Genomic DNA, 23,008 nt, shown 5'->3' with positions numbered 1-23,008 from the left:
GTATCATTACGGTATTTCTTAAGTAAGCAGCGTACAGTGTTCTTAGCTTCATAAGGGTTGATTATACGACAAAGGAATTTAGCATTGTCAGTAGTTACTTGCTTCTTCCTTGCTTCCACTTTTGTGCAGTGGAACTACATTTGCTCTTTTCCAGTCCTCTGGAATAGCACCTGTATTTACTGACTGGTTAAATAATTCTGTTAAAGGTGTAACCAGCTCATCTTTTAGCTCTTTGAGTATCCTTGGGTGTATCCCATCTGGTCCCATTGATTTTTCCACTTTTAGTTTTGAAAGTTCTGTTAGGACCTTCACCTCTGTAAATGTATTTTCATCTACCTTATTTTTATGAATGTCCTTGCAACTTAACTGTGGCCCCATCCCTTCTTCTGTAGTAAATACTGAGCAAAAATAATTATTTAGGTGATCTGCTATTGCCTTGTCTCCCTCCACCAAATGCCCACTCTCTGTCTTAAGTCTTATTATTCCTCCATTTGATTTTCTCCTTTCACTTATATACTTAAAAAAAGTTTTGCCCCCTTTATCTACTGACTGGGCCATTTTCTCCTCAGCTTCTGCCTTTGCACGTCTGATCACTTTCTTAGCATCCTTCCGTCTGTCCAGATACACCTCTTTGTCGTTATTATTTTGAGTCTGTTTGTATTTCCTAAAAGCCATCTTTTTTGCTTTCACACTAGTTGATACTTCTTTTGTGAACCACACTGGCTTCCTTTTCCTGGTGCTTTTCCTAACCATTTTGATACAAAGGTCTGTTGCACTTAGCATTGCACTTTTCAGTTTTTTCCACCTCTCCTGCACTCCTTCCAAGTTCCTCCAGTCTGCCAATGAATCACTTAAACATCTCCCCATTTTTGCAAAGTCAGCATTTCTAAAATCCAACACCTTTGTTTTTGTGTAACAGGAGTTGTATCCTGTCTTTATACTAAACCATACTGCTTGATGATCACTGGATCCCAGGTGCTCACCCACATATATATCAGATATCCTATCACCATTTGTAAGAATTAGATCTAATATTGAGTCTTTGCGAGTGGGCTCCCTCACCAATTGCTTGAGAGATGCTCCCTGTAAGGAATGTAAAAATTTGCCACTTGTAGCTGAACTTGCAAAAGACCCCTCCCAATTTACATCAGGTAAATTAAAGTCTCCCATGATTATGACTTCTCCCTTAAAAGCCATTTTAGAGATGTCCAACAATAGGTTCCTGTCCAAATCCTGCCCCTGGCCTGGTGGTCTATAGATCACCCCAATGCGAATAATGTCCTTCTTCCCAGTTTCTATGGTGACCCAAAGGGCCTCAGTTTTGGCTTCAATATTTTGTATTAAAGTAGCATTTATGCTTTTTTTCACATACATTGCTACCCCTCCTCCTATTCTTCCTATTCTATCTTTCCTAAATAAATTGTTTCCTGGTATAACTAAGTCCCAGTCATGATTCTCATTGCACCAAGACTCTGTAATTGCCACAAAATCCAGGTTATCCCTTGTCATTATTGCAATTAGCTCTGGAATTTTGTCTCCTAAGCTCCTAGCATTTGCACACATAGCTTTAAGAATTTTGTCTGTGCATTTGTTATTAGTAGCCATGTCCAGAGCGTACAAAATAAATTACAAGTTTAAAGTTGAAATTACCTGTTTGGGGATGTTGCTCAGTATTTGTTTTCTTTTACTAATCGGTAATCATACTCTATATTTAGTGAGGTATAGTCATGGTGTAAAGGACAAAGATATAGTACACCTGACCACAATGGTAAATGTTCAAAGGAGGTAAACACCAGTCAGTATGCAATAATAAAATGTTTCACCGAGCAACTTCCCCACACATGCAATGACATTTACAAGAAATCATTACATCAAGAAACATACATAAGTTTGCCTAAGAGAGAACTGTAGTGAGCAGATTGGGGATGCCTTTTCATAGGTTTTTAAAAACAGATAATATGCATAAGATGAATTACATACTTTTGAGGCATTAAAGCAGTCCTTTTGTGGTAGTGTTGGTGTGTTGATGTTTCCCTTCTGTTTTCCTTCGGTTTAACGCAGGTATAACGCTATTTTTATAATAACACTTTTATGTCAGCACTTCTATGGAAGCACGACCAGCCGATGGCTATCCAGCCGTATCCATAACTAAAGACTTGTGAGTGCCTTCTGTGCTTCTACCTCTGTATTCTACACCATCCGGATAGTGAAGCAACCCAGCAGATGGATATAAAATACCGTGTGTCACCGTCATTTCTGGAGCACTATATATATATATATATATATATATAGAAAAGAATCCTTCCCAAGTCCTATGCAGAGCCTTGCAGAAGAAAACACAGGCGGCACTCCATGGTCATAACTAAGTTAGTTATTTGTATCACCATTTATGATGCACAGCCTGATGAAAAGACCATAATGGTCTTGAAACGTTGCTGCTTTTGCACCATGCTGTAATTTCTAATACAGACTTATTTGACAAGACCATGGAGTGCCGCCTGTGTTTTCTTCTGCAAGGCTCTGCATAGGACTTGGGAAGAATTCTTTTCTATATGCTATTAGAGGAGGGCACCCTGGCATAATCATCTTTATTCATCCTGAGTGCAGGATAATTCACACCTATATATATATATATAGAGCTGTACAGGGCCAGGCACTCCAAATAACAATTGCCAGAAATTGCAGCCTATGCCCTCACAGTACAAATGCAGGAAACCAAAAGTGCGGCTGTCACAGCATAATAAACACACGATAATCCATGAAGTGACAACAACTTTCATCGATTTTAATCAGTGTGGTCAGGTAACCTGATGGCTGTTATTAAAAATCATTGAAACGTTGTTACTTTGAATGAAGGATAAATATTCCCAAGATTGCGCCATGTTTTGCTAGTAAGATAAAAACAGGAATTTAGTTTGTATATAATGATGTACCTTCTATTACTAATTGATGTACAATACAGAGAGCATCCTAATAACATTCAATACAGAGAGCATTTGATAAATATACAATGCCAGAGACTGCCGTACCCTATAGAAAGCATCCTAGAGATGCGTTCCACCACCATTTCCGACGGCAATTGACATTCTTTCACTCTTTCACTCCTTATTCATGTTCTATATAAAGTTTTGGTTCTTTCTTACTCTACTATAATTCTAATTATGTCCAACTGTTTTGAGTGCATATTAGATTGTAGTTATACTAATTTTCCAAAAAATTAATGACAATCACAGGAAGTGATGTCATGGTCAATTTCCTCCCTCTGGGCATAAATAGAGCAAAGGTTGCTCAGTGTTGTTATCCCCTTGATGAAGTCCTGTTGCTGACGGACGAAACGCGTTGGGAGTACCTGCAGACACCTCCTCTTGATGGACAGATAAGCCTAAAACTATTTTAAATCCTGTACGCATGCATTTCAGTCATATTCATGGACAGATAAGCCTGATTTAATTTTTTATCCTGTACGCATGCTATACAGCTATTTTTATGTGTGTTTTTATGTGATTATGTTATTAAAAACTTTCTTGTATTTTTAATATATATACTGCGCAGGCTGCAAATTTATACTCTGTGGGAATAAGCTAAGTTCCCTAATAAGGCCTGTGAAACTAAACAGTAACATAATATGCAACATAAACGGTACACACTATGTTAGTTTTTTCTGTTTTATCCGCATGTTCTTAATCCTCAAAAAGACTACTACTTGATTCAAGTCTCTACCTGCCAGATAAGTGTTTTAAATCGATCCTTATCATCCATTTTTTATACCTTCATTTTCCCTGACCCTAATAATTACACTCTTGGGCGCTTGTTTTTCCAATTCTTGCAACAAATTTTATATGCATGCCAAGCATATCTATATGTATTACAAGCTGCCGCTCTGATAATTTACTGAGAAGTGCTTTTATATGAAATAGGGACTTTTACCTCACGTATCTTCTTTTAAAATCTTTTTTAATATATTCACTACGTTTTACTATATTTCTAAACAATACTTTTTATACTGTGCACTATTACCACATAAATTGCACCCGAGCGCCGTGGTCTTCAATTCTATATATATATATATATATATATATATATATATATAGAAAAGAATCCTTCCCAAGTCCTATGCAGAGCCTTGCAGAAGAAAACACAGGCGGCACTCCATGGTCATAACTAAGTTAGTTATTTGTATCACCATTTATGATGCACAGCCTGATGAAAAGACCATAATGGTCTTGAAACGTTGCTGCTTTTGCACCATGCTGTAATTTCTAATACAGACTTATTTGACAAGACCATGGAGTGCCGCCTGTGTTTTCTTCTGCAAGGCTCTGCATAGGACTTGGGAAGAATTCTTTTCTATATGCTATTAGAGGAGGGCACCCTGGCATAATCATCTTTATTCATCCTGAGTGCAGGATAATTCACACCTATATATATATATATATATATATATATATATATATATAGAGCTGTACAGGGCCAGGCACTCCAAATAACAATTGCCAGAAATTGCAGCCTATGCCCTCACAGTACAAATGCAGGAAACCAAAAGTGCGGCTGTCACAGCATAATAAACACACGATAATCCATGAAGTGACAACAACTTTCATCGATTTTAATCAGTGTGGTCAGGTAACCTGATGGCTGTTATTAAAAATCATTGAAACGTTGTTACTTTGAATGAAGGATAAATATTCCCAAGATTGCGCCATGTTTTGCTAGTAAGATAAAAACAGGAATTTAGTTTGTATATAATGATGTACCTTCTATTACTAATTGATGTACAATACAGAGAGCATCCTAATAACATTCAATACAGAGAGCATTTGATAAATATACAATGCCAGAGACTGCCGTACAATATAGAAAGCATCCTAGAGACTGACATACAATACAGATATAATTCAACTGGCCAGCATACACCACAGAAAACATTCAAGTGACTGCCATCCAATACAGAGCACATCTTAGTGACAACTATACAATACATAGAGCATCCTAGTTACCTTAATACAATACAAAGAACATCATTTTAACAACAATACAATACAGAGAGTATCATAGTGATTTATATACAATATGCAAACTTCTTATTGACCACCATACAATATAGACAGCCTCTTAAACTACTTAGAGCATCCTAGTGACCATAGAAAACAGAAATGCCATACAATATATAGAGCATCCTAGTGACCACTATATAACAAAAATTGCATCCTAGGGACCACAATACAATACAAAGATCTTCCTAGTTCCTCATTAACAATGCAGAGATCATCCTAGATCAGGCCTGGCCAACCTGTGGCTCTCCAGCTGTTGTGAAACTACAAATCCCAGCATGCTCTGCCACAGTTTTAGAATTCCCTAATAGCAAAATTGTGACAGAGCATGCTGGGATTTGTAGTATCACAACAGCTGGAGAGCCACAGGTTGGCCAGGCCTGTCCTAGATTATACCATACAATACACATGCCATGCTTGTTTTGTCATACAATACAGAGAGCACCCTAGTGACTATCAGACATCCAGAGAGCATCCTAGTAACTACCACACAATACATGGAGCATTCTAGTGACCACTATACAATCCAGACAGCATCTTGGTCATCACCACACAATACAGAATGCATCCTACTGACCACCCTATAATATACAGATACCACAAGCTACTTACCTGCCTTTACCTGATTTTAACCACATTTTCTCTCTGTCAATGCTGTTAGGATCATTTTGAAGTAAAGAAAATGTAACTTAGGTGTAATGTTCCTTTAAATCTACTTTCAAAATTAGAAGAGATGGAGAGGTTGTGATTTTACATTATTTTGAATAACTGTTATTTTATTTATAGATGCTGCAATAGCTTAGATTTGAATTAAACAGTGATATAGCATTCTCCGCTTTGCGGCAGCAGTGGCTCCCGTGTCTCTCTGATCTGTACTGTACCTGTCATGTTTGGCACCTATTATATTCTGCTGAGTCTATTGTATCGGTTCTGCCAGCGGCTGAGTCTGTGAATTCTCAGCAAAGTAAAGCAGCTGGGAGATAAAGAACTCATTTGCCGCTGATCAGATGTTACAAGAAATCTAACACTACAGCTATTGTCCCAATCTAAATGTAATTAGCTCTGTGCTTTGCTGGACAGCACTAGAGAGGTGAGGTCACCGCAGACTGTCGCACACGAGCGGCTTCTGAAGTCAGTCGAGGCTGCTGCAGAAGCTCCTTTGTAGTGTCATTCATTTCACTTGGCAAAGGGGGTCATTCCGAGTTGATCGCTCGCTAGCAGTTTTTAGCAGCCGTGCAAACGCATTGTCGCCGCCCATCGGGGAGTGTATTTTCGCTTTGCAGCAGTGCGACCGCCTGTGCAGCAGAGCGCCTGCAAAAACATTTGGTGCAAAACAAGACCAGTCCTAGACTTACTCTTCGTGTGTGTTGATTCTAACATTGGTGGGACGGCTTTTGACGTCACACACCCGCCCAGCATTCGCTCAGCCACGCCTGCGTTTTCCCTGGCACGCCTGCGTTTTTCCAAACACTCCCAGAAAACGGTCAGTTGACACCCAGAAACGGCCCCTTCCTGTCAATCTTCTTGCGTTGTGCCGTGCTACTGAAAGCTTCGCTAGAACCTGTGCAAAACCACAAAAGACTTTGTACCCGTACGTTGCACGTGCGCATTGCGGTGCATACACATGCGCAGAAATGCCAATTTTTAGCCTGATCGCTGCGCTGCGAACAACGGCAGCTAGCGATCAACTCGGAATGAGCCCCAATGTTGCTTGTGCAAACCTGCAAAAAAATATCCCAAGCTGGGAAAAGGAAAGACAAATACAATGTATATATTGTGAGGTCATCTCCCCACATATATTTAATGTGGTGTGGCCTCACTACATAGGCAAACGCAGGGGGAGATTTCTGGTTGCTTAGAAACCCCCTCCACTTGGCAAGTGGCTCAAATTATGACAACAATAGCAATGGTATATAATATGATTACTAGAGCTGCAGCCACATCATGCAGTGCAAGGGACAGAGCAGAGCTGCTGCACATGCCCAGTGCTGACAGCTTCTTCTACCAAGTTTGCTGTTTGTGTGGTTCTGAGTCCTCAATCAGTGGACTGGACCTGAGACTAGCTACCAGGAAGAAGAGACAGGAGCCTTACCATGAGGTGGGAGAATGTGTGCTTAGAAGTGCAGTACTGGTTATATTATGTTTGTGTATTTCAGTGGCGCACCCAGGGGGGGTTTCCGAGTACCCAGAAACCCCCCTCCACTAAAAAAAAAAATATATATATTTTTTTAAGCTGCATGAGTATTATTAATGACTGTCTAGCGTCCTCTGCAGCCTGCTGTCTTCCTGGTGACACTTGCAAGTGCAATAAAAGTTTACTTTATTTTAATTATAGTACATATATATCCATGTGCATGCATATATACACATGTATATATATACATACATACATACAAACACACACACATATGATATATATATAAATGTGTATATATATGTGTACTGTATGTGTGTGTACATATATATATATGTATGCTTGTTTAATATGCTATGTATATGTGTATATGTATGTGTGTGTGTGTGTGTATGTATATATATATATATATATATATATATATATGAATATATATATATATGTGTAGATATATGTATATATATATATATATATGGAACAGTAAAGAAAAAGCAGCGGCACTCCGTTGAAATGAATCAGCAAACGTGTATTATGGGCAAAATAACATCACAATGGTCACATAAAGAACCAACGTTTCGGGGTCCTGAGACCCCTTTGTCAAGGCGTGAACGCCTTGACAAAGGGGTCTCAGGACCCCGAAACGTTGGTTCTTTATGTGACCATTGTGATGTTATTTTGCCCATAATACACGTTTGCTGATTCATTTCAACGGAGTGCCGCTGCTTTTTCTTTCCTGTTCCATGGATTATTTCTGCGGAGGGCACCCGGATTAACGTCAATATTTTGGGAGTGCCGGGCACTACAACACTGTATATATATATATATATATATATATATATATATATATATACACACACACACACACACACAGACACACTAGTTTTACGGACCCAGCATATACTGGGTCACCTCAGTCCCCACCCCCGTGATTGGCTCCGCCCAGTTCTGGAAACCCCCCCATGCAAATCCTGCGTTTGCCACTGTATTTATTTATTTATTATAGAATGTTTAACCACACAGTGCATGTTTTGCAGGTAACCCAGCAGGTGCACAGGTGAATTAATTACTCACTGACACATTTGAAAAGGTCCACAGGCGGAGCTAATTATTTCTCTTGCGATTCTGTAAGACCTGTAAAACATGCACTGAGTGGGGTCCTGAGGACTGAGTTTGAGAACCTGTGCTATAGACCATCTATAGTGTTAAATATTAATACTGTATTCCATGTGCCGCAGAGTTGGAGATTGTGGATTGCATTTGGAAACCCCCCTTGAGAAATCCTGCGTTTGCCACTGCACTCCCACGTATGACCAGCCCCTCTACTTACTGGGTCCAATGCATACTTGCCTACCCTCCCGGAATGGGCGGGAGGCTCACGAAATTTGGGTGACCCTCCCGGCCCCCTGGAAGAGCAGGCAAGTCTCCCGATTTTAGGGGTCACCCTCTGTCCGGCTGCCCACTTAGCGAGTAAAGTGGACGGTCCGGGCAAGCGATGACGCAATTCTTGTTGAATCGCGTCATCATAGCCACCCCCCCTGCTGTATAATGCTGGTAATAGCGGCATTACACAGCGAGGGGCGTGGCTTACATGATGCATCCAGTAGCCATGCCCCCATCCTGCCCCCGTTCCGCCTCTGGCCCGCCCCCCTCAGCACGTCACCACACTGCCCGCCTGCCCTGCTGAGCCGACCGGCTGCTCTCTTCCGGAGAGAGCAGCCAAAAAGTCGGCAAGTATGGTCCGATGTTTTTCATGGTGGCTGTGGGCGGAGCCTAAGAAACCGCACACTGAATCAGAATTTTCCCGGGATGCTCCATTGTCTTAAGGGGGAGATGTATCAAACATTCTAAAGTGAAAAAGTGGAGGTTACCTATGGCAACCAATTAATTTGTAACGTTCATGTTATAGGCGGTGAGTCAGATCTGATGGTAGATGTGCTAAATTTAGCACATCTACAATCAGTTACTTAGACATGCAGGGTTAGTCCGCCCGGCTTGTCAGGCCCTGTGCCCCTCCCCCCTGCACGGGTGCAAAAGCATCGCACGGCAGTGATGCTTTTGCACCCGGCGAGTAGCTCTCTAGCAGATGGCTACCCGCCGCGTCCCGGGTCACAGAGCGCTGGGTATGCCCCCTCGGTGACGAAAACGGGGGCATGGCTAGCGATCACAGGCCCTCCTGAAAAGCCACGCCCCTTTTCGATAGGCCACACCCTCCTTCGGGCGGGAGGGTGCTTTGCCCGTGCAGATGTCCCTCCTTCGGGTGAACAGAAGTTGGGAGTTATGCCCAAAGGGCTTCAGACAACGATCACTGCCGCGGCAGTGATCCAGTCTGAATTAGGCCCGTAGACTGCGCTAGATATATCATAGCCAGATGCTGCGTTCACCTTCTCATTTTACACTTTTGAAGGTTTGGTGCGTCTGCCCCATGAAGTGTTATTTCACTAGGTAGCAGTGACATGTTTGCAGTTTGCTATTGGTCTACTCTACCTCAGCCATGCTGGTACTTGTAGTTCCAGGACAATAATATTCTGGGCGAGGCAGGGTTTTCATTTTAAGGATGTGATTTGGGCAGATTGGGGTCATGGCCTATAATGTCCTGATTTCAGAGTCGGGAATGTTGGCAGGAATGCAAGTTAGTACATACTGTATGCGATTAGTATCTATGTGGTAGGTGGCGGGATGTTCCGTATAATGGAAGCGATGCTTAGTACATCCCACCCAGGATGTAGCTGTATGTTATTATCCAGTTTTTGTATATTTTATTTATATAAAACTTGTCTTAAATATTAAGTAGTTTTATGAGTAATGATATTTAATTAGTGATAAAGGGGTATATTCAGTTAAAGTCGGATCCATTCCAACATGCATTTGTCAGAATGGATCCGACAAGGGCTATTCCATGACCATCTCAATCCGGCTTTAAAAAAAGTTGAATTGAGATGAGGGAGCTGAGAGGGGGGAGACCAGCGGGGAGACAGGGGAGAGCCGCGGGGAGACGCAAGAGAGTAGTGCCACCAGACCTCACGGCAGCATCCACCCGGCTCCAGCAAGCAAGACCTCACTTGCTGGAGCTGAGTGGACGCTGTCTTGAGTGGCGGTTGTGCCACATCCTCCTGCTACGCTGCTGTAGCGCTGCTCTCCCCCGTCTCCCCGCTGCTTTCCCTGTCTCCCCGCTGCTTTCCCTGTCTTCCTGCTGCTCTCCCGCATCTCCCCGCTGCTCTCCCTGTCTCCCCGCTGCTCTCCCCCATCTCCCCGCTGCTCTCCCTGTCTCCCCGCTGCTCTCCCCCATCTCCCCGCTGCTTCCCTGTCTCCCCGCTGCTCTCCCCCATCTCCACGCTGCTCTCCCTGTCTCTCCACTGCTCTTCCTGTCTCCCCGCTGCTCTCCCCCGTCTCCCCGCTGCTCTCCCTGTCTCCCCGCTGCTCTCCCCCGTCCCCCCGCTGCTCTCTCTGTCTCCCCGCTGCTCTCTCTGTCTCCCCGCTGCTCTCCCCCGGCTCCCCACTGCTCTCCCTGTCTCCCCACTGCTCTCCCTGTCTCCCCGCTGCTCTCCCCTCTCTCCCTGCTGCTCTCCCTGTCTCCCCGCTGCTTTCCCTGTCTCCCCGCTGCTTTCCCTGTCTCCCCGCTGCTCTCCCTGTCTCCCCGCTGCTCTCCCCCCTCTCCTCCTCTCAGCTCCCTCATCTCAATCCAACTTTTTTGAGATGGTGAGATGGTCAGAAAGGGGACCAAAACCTGTTGGATTTGGCCCCGTTTCCGACAGAAGCACGCAGTTCGGCGGCTATTCCGCCGATCCACGTGCTTTCTGACAAGTCGGAATTCCCGACTTGTCGAATAATTTTGGGGTATATTGTATAGGTCGGAACCCCTTCCGACCTAAAAAAGTTGAAACCTGACGTCTTTCCGACAGACGGCAGCTTTCGACTGCAATTGAATATACCCCAAAGGGGTAGATGTATGAAGCAGTGAAAAGTGTGGAGAAGTTGCCCATGGCAACTATTCAGCTGCTACGTATAATTTTAGAGAATGCACTTCATGTTACTTCAAAACTGATTGGTTGCCATGGGTAACCTCTCCACTCTTATCACTGCTTTATACATCTCCCCCACAGTTATGAGAGACTGCACTTAATGTTTTGTGAAAATAATATACGTGTACAAATCATCTAATTTATTACAGTATAACCATCTTGCTGGCCATTCCAGTTCTCACATGGGGTGGGATGTAATGTTGCCCAAGTGGGGCGGCCGTGCGAGATGCTGGCCGAATTCGGTAATTTTTTTAAAGGGGCAATCTCTTACAAGGCAAAACCTTGCCCTTTAAAAAAACGTTGGGCTTTGGCAGGGCAACCGAACTCGGGCGGCATTACATCCCGCCCACTGGGTCATTTAAATGAAATATTCTTTTCTTCTGCATGCTAGCCTGGTTGTCCATTTATGGTGCCTGGGGGAAGAACCCTTGCCTCTCTGCTGGGACGTGGTCTGAGTTGGAAGTTGCCGCCAAACAAAAAAAGGGCCAACCCTGGCACATCAGTCACACGTCAAGGGGGTTGCGGCTATGGCTGAAGGGGGTGTGGTAACAGCTCACGGGGTGTTCCACGAGTAGCGGGAGTCTGGCTTTGCAGCACGCCCCCATCTATCTGTATGCCGAGCGATGGAACAGATCGCTGTGAGGCTGTGTCGCTCGGATACCGCTGCTGTCCGTGTGGCCTTACCGGCCCTTCAGGCATTTGCCGGAAGTGCCAGTTGGCCAGTCCAGCCCTGATTGCATGCACGTCGGCCATGATTGCACTCACATTGCGTGCTCAGAGCTAAATGAGAACATTCGCCAACGCGCTCGGTTTTATAGCCTTCACCATTATGTATCTACCGTATTCCTGATGGAAGCGACCTCTCTGAAACTTTTCTGCTCTATGTGTGCGCACAACACCAGTGGTAGGCCGCAGTTTAGACAACATTGCCTCGACACACCGTCCATCAACTTAGCACGGCAACTTAGGTGATGGCGGCACAGTTGGCAGGTGGTCAGTGAGCGCCGCACGCTAATATTGATCATCCCATGATCCCTGCCTGCATGCAGACCGATCCCAGATTACAGAACGCGGCTCATTCGTCTATCACAGGCCCTTTCATATCCACCACACGCCGGACTCCATCAACATGATACTCACACAACACAAGAGAAGTGTTCTGGTACAGTGAACGCGTCGCATGATTGCTCACCTTTGCCGATGAATTGCAGGGACCCGGTTGGACAGAGGTACAGGAGACAGATGGGCAGGTGATTTTATTATAGACTGAAAGGGATTAATGAGAGGCAATAAAGATAGTGAAACACAGAGACAGTCAGGAGACAATGAGAGAAATTTAATAAGCGCACAAAGGGGGGGGGGGGGGGGAGAGCCACTGAAAACTTGGATGAATATAGATGCATGTACATAGATACATGAAAAAAGAAACCAGAGAATGGGAAATGATGGAGTGAATGGTAAGGGAGGCAGTAGGGACTTATCTGCTAAGCTGCATATTTGGCAGGAATAAAACATATACGGTATAGCGGCAAAGCGTGTGTGAGAGAGGAAGACGAGGCAGGGGACATACTGTAATGCAATTATAGTGGGAGAAAATAGCTGTTGATACATAGAGAGTAGAGGCAGGTTGGAGGAAGGGATAGATGACAGAGAGAAAGAGGAGGGGGAGAGAGAGATAAAACCAGAAAGTGGAAGGAAGAGGGGGGGGGAGTGGAACAACTTTCACAGACAGAACAAACAGATAAGGAAACTGAAAAACATAAAAAAAAAAGAAGAAGAAGAAGAAGAAAAAACAGACATTGCATGGAAGCTTCCTGGTGAGAGACATCTGAGGAAATGTTCCAGGAGGAACCTCCTCACACAGCAAGGAGAGGAAGCAACATGCAGTGAGAGAGACCGCTGGACTTCCCAGCAGAAGGACTGCTCCACGCTGAGACAGAGAAAGGTGAGAGATGTGACAATGACATGTCAGAGAGAGGTTCCCTTTACAGGATCAGTAAATGGAGAATAGAAGTATAGCAGGATCTCTACTGAAACACACACACACACACACACACACACACACACACGCACGATGATGATGATAATAATAATATTTATATTGGGGCAGATGTACTAAGAAACGGAGAGTTATAAAGTAGAGAAAGATAAAGTGCCAACCAATCAGCTCCTGTCATTTTTCAAACACAGCCTGTGACATGGCAGAGTTTATTGGCTGATATAGATAGATAGATAGATAGATAGATAGATAGATAGATAGATAGATAGATAGATAGATAGATAGATAGATAGATAGATAGATACACAGAATAATTTTGTTTTTATAGATGAACAATTTTGAAACTGTTGCATTTAATATTCGCCTCATTCTGCGGCTGGCAGCGGAATATTGCAGGATTTTATCCCGTTAATAATGAAATATTTCTCCTGCGGAATTAACGCTGTCATTTAGTTACCCCCCCGACCACTCCCTTATTACAGCCCAAACTAACCACACAGCAGAACCGATTGCTCAATTAAATTTTTAAAGAGTAAGGAATTTCCACACAGCGCAGGGAAGAAGTGCGAGCTGCGAAGACTGCGCACTGCTCACATACACCATCTGTGTACAGCCTCATTCCAGATAAGCCTCTGAGGGGCCTACAGTATTTAGCTCCATGGTTTCTTTTATTGTAAAATTATGTAGAAACTGCAGTTTCTGCATAATTTTATGAATCACTGCTATGTACTAACAGCCTAATGCAGGGTATTTCACAGAACTCTTTTGCAGACGGCTGATTAGTGGTGCAGATTGCGCTACGGTCTGAGCCCTCTATCTCGCTCACGAATCAGACAAAGTGCTTCATTCAGCATCATTCGCTAATGCGACGCGATAGCATTATGTCGAAAATGGGGTCACTGCGCACTTGCAGGGCCCAATCTGCGCATGCACGGGCCGGCAAATGCGATTGCATTGATTTGATTATCTCTGCCTGTCAATAGGCAGGGTGTTTGGGTGCGGCGACGCAGCGTTGTGGGAACGCAGGTGGATCCGGCCCGTTTTTGGACCAGCTATTTGATTTCAAAACATGGCGGTGGTACGCCTGCATTTGCAGCTAGGCTGCGCAGGCAGGGGGGCTACCCTTGTTTTGCGGGGTAAGCGATCGCAAATGAATTCGATCACATCGCTGGCAGCCATTAACATGCTGGCCATGCAATCGCCAGCAAAACTGCAAGTGAAGCTGAATAGGGTCAATGTGCGCACACATAGCATTAGATTCCCTGAAGACGTCTTTAGCTGGGTACACACTTGCCGATACGCTCCATGAGCGATATCCCCTAGTGTTTTCTCTACAATCCTTGGCGGCCGATATATGGGCCAATTCAGACTTCATGCTAAAAAATGCACATCTATGATTAATTACTCTGGCATGCGGGGGGACGCCCAGGGTAAGTCCCCCCCCACATGCTGGATTCAGCCCCCGCAGATATCTGCAAAGGCAGACGGCTACCCACCATGATTCAGGTCGCAGCGGCTGCGTGTGACAACACTCAGCCGCCGCGGCCCACCCCGCGAACGATCCGGATGCGCCTGCGTTGTCCAGACCGCACCCCTCCAACGCCGCCGCAACACCCCCTCCTGCCCCGCAACCACCTCTGTCTGTCAATCAGGCAGAGGCGGTCGCATCTCACTGTGTGCACACATGCAGTGCGGCTGCTGAATGTGCGCACACTTCATCGGGCTTCAGCCTGCGACCGCTGATGTAGCAGTGTCCATGTCTGAATCGGCCCATAGAGCGTACACACTAGAGATGAGCAGGTTCGGTTCTCTGAGAACCGAACCCCCCCAAACTTCACGACCCATGCCCAGATGCGAGCCCGGCTCGGGACTTCTTACCAGACTCAGAAACCAGAACGAGGCAAAACGTCATCATCCCGCTGTCGGATTCTCGCAGATTTGGATTCCATATAAGGAGCCATTTTCACTCCAGTCCTAGAGAGTGTAGTGAGGGCATTGAATCGTCTATGCCATGACTAGTAGCAGCAGTTATATAACAATATGTGGTTACAGGAGAGCGTACCTCTACACCACACAGGGCAAACCCTGTAAAATTATTTGGATTAAATACTAATAACCCCTTTATTTGGAGTAAATAATATAGAGCACAGGACAGCACCACTGGACTTATACGGCAGTATCACTGGACTGGACTTATACGGCAGTACCCCTGGACTTATACGGCGGTACCACTGGACTTATACGGCAGTACTGCTGGAGATATAAGGCAGTACTGCTGGATTTATACGGCAGTACTTCTGGACTTATACGGCAGTACCCCAGAACTTATACAGCAGTACCCCTGGACTTATATGGCAGTACCCCTGGACTTATACAGCAGTACCCCTGGACTTATATGGCAGTACCCCTGGACTTATACAACAGTACCCCTGGACTTATATGGCAGTACCCCTGGACTTATACGGCAGCAGCAGTGGACTTATGGCAGCTCAGGACAGCACCACTGGACTGATGCAGCACTATAGCACTACAACTATGCTGACCGGTGCAACCCCCCCCTTCAACAAACAGAAATTGCTATCACATCGCCATGTTCACGTTCGCGGCGGCTGCGTGTGATGTCACGCAGATGCCATGATCACGCCCCCGACATGACCCCATTCGGCCGACTCAAACCCCATTCGCGCTGCACCGCCCCCGCAACGCTCCGTCTCCTCCCTGGAGCAGAAATTAAGGTTGCCTCCATCTTTCTGATCGCGGCAGCTGCAGGCGACGCCATGTAGCCTCCGCAATCACGCCCCCATTCGCGCCGCCCCCCCCCCACCCCGTTTCCTAGCCACGCCCCCGCAATGCTCCATCTCCGCCCTGGAAACGGAGCATTGCAGCCCACCCCCGTGAACGTCTCTTCCTGATTGACAGACAGAAGCGATCACAATTCTGTGCCCCCCCCCTGCAGAAAATGCAGGCGCATGCGCAGTGACGGGCGCTGTGCGCGCACCCACATCTTTTTCGTATTTTTGGCGGTTGGATCCCAATGTGTATATACAATTTGTCTCAAGTCACTTGCAGAAACACATCTATTGTAGGCTGGGGGGCGGGAGTGCTAGAGGAATATATAGGCAAGGAATGCGGAGCAATTGGAGGACATAAACCAGACAGAAGAAAGGAAAGTGGACGGCAGAGACAAACAAATGAATATTCCTGACTTGCGCTACATTGTTCTGCCGTAACCTTATTTTATATTAACACATTAACTGTCAAAGTCATTTTAGTTATTTAACTATACAACTGTGATGCTACTCTGTAAGTACGGGGTGGGTTTAAGGCATACTTTCCTGCTCTCCCGAAACCTGCGGGAGACTCTCAATTCCTCCAGTAGTCCACCTCACTCCAGGAACAGTGGGCACCCCTCCTGCATTCCGCCAACTTCCTAGTGAAGTGGGCAGAATGGGCAGTTAAAGTATGATGAATCTGGGGAGGGGGCAGGCTTAATGATTGGATTCTATGGTAATTGCGTCATTTTACCTCCACCCCCTATTCAAATATATGTGATTAATGGCACTTAACCATGAAGGGGAAGGGCCTAATGATGCAATTAGCCCGACCCTTCACCCATCACCGCCCACCTGCTTCTCCTCTTCGTGCTTCTCCTGGAGAGGAAACGTAAGAAGTCAGTAAGTATGGTTTAAAGTGGCTTTATATCCCCATTCAACAATTCTGTAGAGTTCTGTTTGCTCAGAAGTTGCTCTCTGCAAGCTGCTATATTTCTGTGACCATTCATAACACATTAACAGACAATGACTTAAAGTACTTGCCGGTCTGTAGGGGAGATGTATGAAACCTTGGAGATAGATAAAGTGGAGAGAGATAAAGCGCCAGCCAATCAGCTGTTACAGTCTGTATTTGAAAATGACAGATAGGAGCTGTTTGGTTGGTACTTTATCTCTCTCCAAGGCTTAGTAAATAGATCTCACAGTCTGTAGCTTTGATACATCTCTCTCTCTCCGAGAGATCACACACAAAGGGACTGATGCAGCGTCGGTTGTGGCGGAGCCTAACTTGCACCATTTTACACTGTGCACGCTCTGCAGCTGAGAACATACATGTTAACGCCCTCATCCGCTTCTCCAAGCGCAAAGGGGCCACTGGCGCAAGATACGTGCAAAGCTTTATACAAACGACAGATGTGCACGCCCTCACTGCAGCAATTTTGTGGCAAGTGCACTTACTGTACGTCACACAACTTACAGCTCGGATCTGCACGGTGAACTCTGGTTCATGCATGCAGACGTTAATTAACCCCTTCTCTCCCACACCTGTATTTTGCAGAGCTGCCTAAACATCCTGTATGAGTCCCATCAAGTCAGCGACCTGGCCAGTTTTGCGTGTTTAATCCTCGCTCTGTTTTCTACTATTATAAAAGTCTGTTTTTGAACAGAAACACCCCATTCCGTCCCCTTCACGTTCGGGTATTTACATAACAGAACCGCTGCCTTAGCAACATTCACATTTCACATGGCAACACCACTTTCCTCCCTGCAAAACTTTCCCTTTAACTCTGCATCTGCTGGATACTGAATTACCATTCTCTGCTAGATACGTGCATAACAAATCTCTGTGCGGGACGCGTATTTTCTCAATGGGGGTCATTCTGAGTTGTTCGCTCGGTAAGAATCTTCGCATTGCAGCGATTTTCCGCTTAATGCGCATGCGCAATGTCCGCACTGCGACTGCGCCAAGTAAATTTGCTATGCACTTAGGAATTTTACTCACGGCTTTTTCATCGTTCTGGCGATCGTAATGTGATTGACAGGAAATGGGTGTTACTGGGCGGAAACTGGCCGTTTTATGCGCGTGTGGGAAAAAACGCTACCGTTTCCGGAAAAAACGCAGGAGTGGCTGGAGAAACGGAGGAGTGTCTGGGCGAACGCTGGGTGTGTTTGTGACGTCAAACCAGGAACGACAAGCACTGAACTGATCGCAGATGCCGAGTAAGTCTGGAGCTACTCAGAAACTGCTACGAGGTGTGTAATCGCAATTTTGCGAATACATCGTTCGCAATTTTAAGATGCTAAGATTCACTCCCAGTAGGCGGCGGCTTAGCATGAGCAAATCTGCTAAAATTCACTTGCGAGCGAACAACTCGGAATGACCCCCATTATACATAACGATGCGGCCGCTGCTGGTTGTTCTACTAGTTAATATTCTTTCTTTGTACTGTCGGCACAGTTATTGATTAAGATTAATATCTCCATCCCCAGTCCCTTGCTGATATGATTCCTGGCATGTTCAGAACAGCCGGATGATTGATTGACCTCACCGAACATTTCATTTCTATGTACAACAAGACAAACAAATCTGACAGCAGTTCCTGCTGCTGGGAAGTGGTAGTACATGGATTTTATTACATTCATGTTCATGTTTCTTGGATGTGAAATATGCAAATCATTCTCCCCCAAAAAAATTTGCATAATTATTTGTGCAATTTGATACCCAACTCCCCCTTGGGCCAGCAGATATACATTAGATTACAAGTGCATAGGCAAACGCAGGGGGTGGGAGGGGGGGTTTCCGGTGGCCCAGAAACCCCCCTCCTCTTGGCAAGTGGCAAATTATGACAACAATACCAATGGTATATAATATGATTACTAAAGTCACTGCCGCATCATGCCCAGTGGTAGCATTTTTTTCTATTAAGTTTGCTGTGTGTGTGGTTCTGAGCCCTCATTCAGTGCACTGGACCAAAGAGTAGCTACCAGAAAGAAGAGACAGGTGCCTTACCATGAGGTGGGAGAATGTGTGCTTAGAAAGTGCAGTACTGGTTCTATAATGTTTGTGTATTTATTTATTATAGTATGTTTAACCTTTTCCTGACCACTTATCTTATTTATATTATTCAAATATATTGGATTCAGCCTATACTATAGATTATCTATACTGTATTCCATGTTTCGCAGAGTATTTGCAGATTGCATTTGGAAACCTCCCTCTAGAAATCCTGCGTTTGCCACTGAAGTGGGCATGACACTACAAGTGTGTTGTTGCGTCACTGCCCCCATTGTACGATGTCGCTGTTCGTGGCACTGTCTAGAGAAGGGCAGGGTCTTGGTGATGCAATTAAGAGCAGATTGCGTCATAATGTCCCTGGATTGCCCCTTATACTGCAAGGAAGGACACCAGAAGCTCGCCACTAATGACGGCTTCCACCATCAAATCTTTTGATGAGATAGTAAATGACCATTGCATCAAAAGAATTAGGGAAAATGTGGCAACAGTTCGAATATAGGCAAAAAAAAAGTTTACGAGTACCCAGTAACAACCCACGCCCATTCTCAATGTAAAACAGCTGTATTGTAACATCAGGTGCCCATTACTTCCTTGCCATATGATGGCGGCTACCATCGGAAAGCCACAATCAAATGGTGCAATCACTGCCATCGCTAGAAAAACATGGTGATAAAATATCGACCATCAACGTCTATCCCTAAGTAGTCGGGACTCCTCGCATGGAGACTTTCTGGATATTCAGGAGTCTCCCTGACTTTGCAGGAGAGATGTTAGGTATTGACCCAGTTGTTGTGGAACATAGAGGTATATACTGTATATATATGCATATTGCTAAGTGGGTTGTTGCAGGTTCATATGATGGGAAAATGCTACTTGCAAGATACTTTCCATAACACAAAGTGAACCAAATCCATTATTAATTTAATTATTAGCAGTTTCTTATATAGTGCAGCAAATTCCGTTGCACTTTACAATTGGACACAATGATATACCAAAACGGGGTAATAAACAAACAGTCCGAGGTAGGAAGGCCCTGCTCGCAATCTTACAATCTATAGAACATCCATCTGCACAGAGCAGCCCCCAGGGCTTCTGTTAGAGGGATATCAATGGCAAATGCAGGATTTCAAGAGGGGGGGTTTCCAAATGCCATCCACAATCTCCTTCTCTGCGGAACATTGGAGTAAGTGTGGGAGTCTGGGGGAGTGTTAGAAGAACATAGTAATGACCCTAAACATTGGTCTTTTTATATACTGGATACAGGGGCTAATTCAGGTTGGATCGCAATTCGCGATCCGGAGCGAATTTTTGCAGGGGTGTCGCGGGCGCATGCGCAGCTGGCCGTACTGTGCAAGCGTCCGCATTTTCTGCGGGGGGTCGCAGAAAATGTGGTCGCCTCTGCCTGTCAATCAGGCAGAGGCGGTCCCGGGGCGGCAACGCTCCGTTTTCAGGGAGGAAACGGAGCGTTGCGGGGGCGGGGTGTCTCGAACAGTGGGCTGTGCAGTGTGAACGGGGGCGTGTCGGGGGCGTGACTTCACACGCAGCCGCCGCGACAGGTAAGATGGCGCCGGGACTCCTGCGGCCGCAGCTAAGCTGCAGCGGCAGGAGTCAACCTTAGTTTCTGCTGACAAGCAGAAATTGCGAGGCGATCGCAATTTCTGCTTGTTGCAGGGGGGGAGGCACTGGTCAGCATGCTGGGCGGCCTTGCCCAGCGCAGGGCGGCCCCCAGCATGCATGCAAAAAGATAGCGAATTGGCCCCACAGTATGGAATACTTATGGAGTATTAATAATTGCCACTATAGATGGTCTATAGAATAGGCTGTATCAAACATATTTAAATAATATAAATAAATGGTCAGGAAAAGGTTAAACATACCATAATAAATAAATACACAAACATAATAGAACCAGTACTGCACTTTCTAATCACACATTCTCCCACCTCATGGTAAGGCTCCTGTCTCTTCTTCCTGGCAGCTACTCTCTGGTCCAGAGCACTGGTTGAGGATCCACATACACAGCAAACTTGGTAGAAGAAGATGCTACCACTGGGCATGTGCAGCAGCTCTGCTCTGTCCCTTAAACTGCATGTGGTGGTGGCAGCTCTAGTACTCGTATTATATAGCATTGCTATTGTGGTAATAATTTGAGCCACTTGCCAAGAGGAGGAGGCCGCAACCCCCCTGCGTTTGCCTATGGGATATCATAGTAAAATATTAACCTTAGCCCTACCTTCCAATTTCTGTCCCTTTGGAATCGGGACACACCGTGCCGGAGGCGCGGTCGCCTCGGAAAAGGGGGTGGAGCTTTGGATAGATGGGTGTGGTCTATTGCAGCGACCCCCATTTTTGTCATTTTGGGCGGGGGGGGGGGGGGGTTAGCACTCCATGTGCTGCTGGACAGCCCCCGGCTCCCCTCCTTGTGCTGCTAGATGCATATTCAGTGTGATCACTGGCTGCTTTGCAAAGCAGAGCGCGGTGATCACTACCTCTACCAACTGCCCCCCCTCCGCCTGCGGGACACTGTGACACTGCGACCAGCGGGAGAGACAGCGGCACAGTGTCCAATTAGCGGGACTGCCCCACTGAAATCGGGACAGTTGGGTGGTATGCCTTAGCTGTAGTGCAGTTTGCCAGTGAGTCTGTCATATGTAGGGAGGCCAAACCCAGGCTGTTTTTTTTAAATCCGGGAATCCCGGGATTGCAGTATGGATCAGTGTAGGGAGAAGGTAGAGTGGGTGTGGGGAGCAGTGAGGAAAGGTGTAGGGTGCAGCAAGTGAAGGTGAGTGTAGAGAGCAGTGAGGGAGGATGGGTGTAGGGAACAGTGAGTGAGTGTGGGAGTAGAGAGCAGTGAGGCAGGGTGTAGGGAGCAGTAAGGGAGAATGGGAGTAGGGAGCAGTAAGGGAGGATGGGAGTAGAGAGCAGTAAGGGAGGATGGGAGTAGGGATTAGTAAGGGAGGATGGGAGTAGGGAGCAGCGAGGAAGGGTGCTGGGAACAGTGAGTGAGTGTGGGAGTAGAGAGCAGTGAAGGAGGGTGTAGGGAGCAGTAAGGGAGAATGGGAGTAGGGAGCAGTGAGGAAGGGTGCTGGGAACAGTAAGGGAGGATGGGAGTAGGGAGCAGTAAGGGGGGATGGGAGTAGGGAGCAGTAAGGGGGGATGGGAGTAGGGAGCAGTGAGGAAGGGTGCAGGGAACAGTAAGGGAGGATGGGAGTAGGGAGCAGTGAGGTAGGATAGGAGAAGGGAGCAGTAAGGGAGGATGGGAGTAGGGAGCAGTGAGGAAGGGAGCGGGGAACAGTAAGGGAGGATGGGAGTAGGGAGCAGTAAGGAAGGATGGGAGTAGGGAGCAGTAAGGGGGGATGGGAGTAGGGAGCAGTGAGGAAGGATGGGAACAGGGAGCAGAAAGAGAGGATGGGAGTAGGAAGCAGTGAGGAAGGGTGCAGGGAACAGCAAGGGAGGATGGTAGTAGGGAGCAGTAAGGGAGGATGGGAGTAGGGAGCAGTGAGGAAGCATGGGAGTAGGGAGCAGTAAGGGAGGATGGGAGTAGGGAGCAGTAAGGGAGGATGGGAGTAGGGATTAGTAAGGGAGGATGGGAGTAGGGATTAGTAAGGGAGGATGGGAGTAGGGAGCAGTGAGGAAGGGTGCAGGGAACAGTAAGGAAGGATGGGAGTAGGGAGCAGTAAGGGAGGATGGGAGTAAGGAGCAGTGAGGAAGGATGGGAATAGGGATCTGTAAGGGAGGATGGGAGTAGGGAGCAGTAAGAGAGGATGGGAGTAGGGAGCAGTAAGGGAGGATGGGAGTAGGGAGCAGTGAGGAAGGATGGTAATAGGAAGCAGTAAGGGAGGATGGAAGTAGGGAGCAGTGAGGAAGGATGGGAGTAGGGAGCAGTAAGGGGGGATGGGAGTAGGGAGCAGTAGGGGGATGGGAGTAGGGAGCAGTGAGGAAGGATGGGAATAGGGAGCAGAAAGAGAGGATGGGAGTAGGAAGCAGTGAGGAAGGGTGCAGGGAACAGCAAGGGAGG

General features: G+C 46.1%; 1 protein-coding gene and 1 long non-coding RNA gene across 6 annotated transcripts in view; one reads left to right on the top strand and one right to left on the bottom strand.

Moving 5' to 3' along the window:
• Positions 1 to 23,008, bottom strand: part of LOC134965860 (uncharacterized) — a 206,593-nt gene that overhangs the window by 116,278 nt on the left and 67,307 nt on the right. The window lies entirely within an intron of this gene.
• Positions 13,011 to 23,008, top strand: part of GRAMD1A (GRAM domain containing 1A) — a 268,012-nt gene continuing 258,014 nt past the window's right edge. For 3 of the 5 annotated variants that reach the window (XM_063942244.1, XM_063942241.1, XM_063942243.1), the window contains exon 1: positions 13,012 to 13,149. The gene's annotated coding sequence lies outside the window, so the exon portion shown is untranslated. Of the gene's footprint in view, positions 13,150 to 23,008 lie in introns of all 5 variants that reach the window. The other 2 variants (XM_063942242.1, XM_063942238.1) reach the window with 1 other exon arrangement.

Source organism: Pseudophryne corroboree, chromosome 10, assembly GCF_028390025.1.
Source record: "Pseudophryne corroboree isolate aPseCor3 chromosome 10, aPseCor3.hap2, whole genome shotgun sequence".
Lineage (NCBI taxonomy): Eukaryota > Metazoa > Chordata > Amphibia > Anura > Myobatrachidae > Pseudophryne > Pseudophryne corroboree.
The sequence above is the reverse complement of the archived record's forward strand: the minus strand, read 5'-3'. Positions and strand labels throughout refer to the sequence as shown.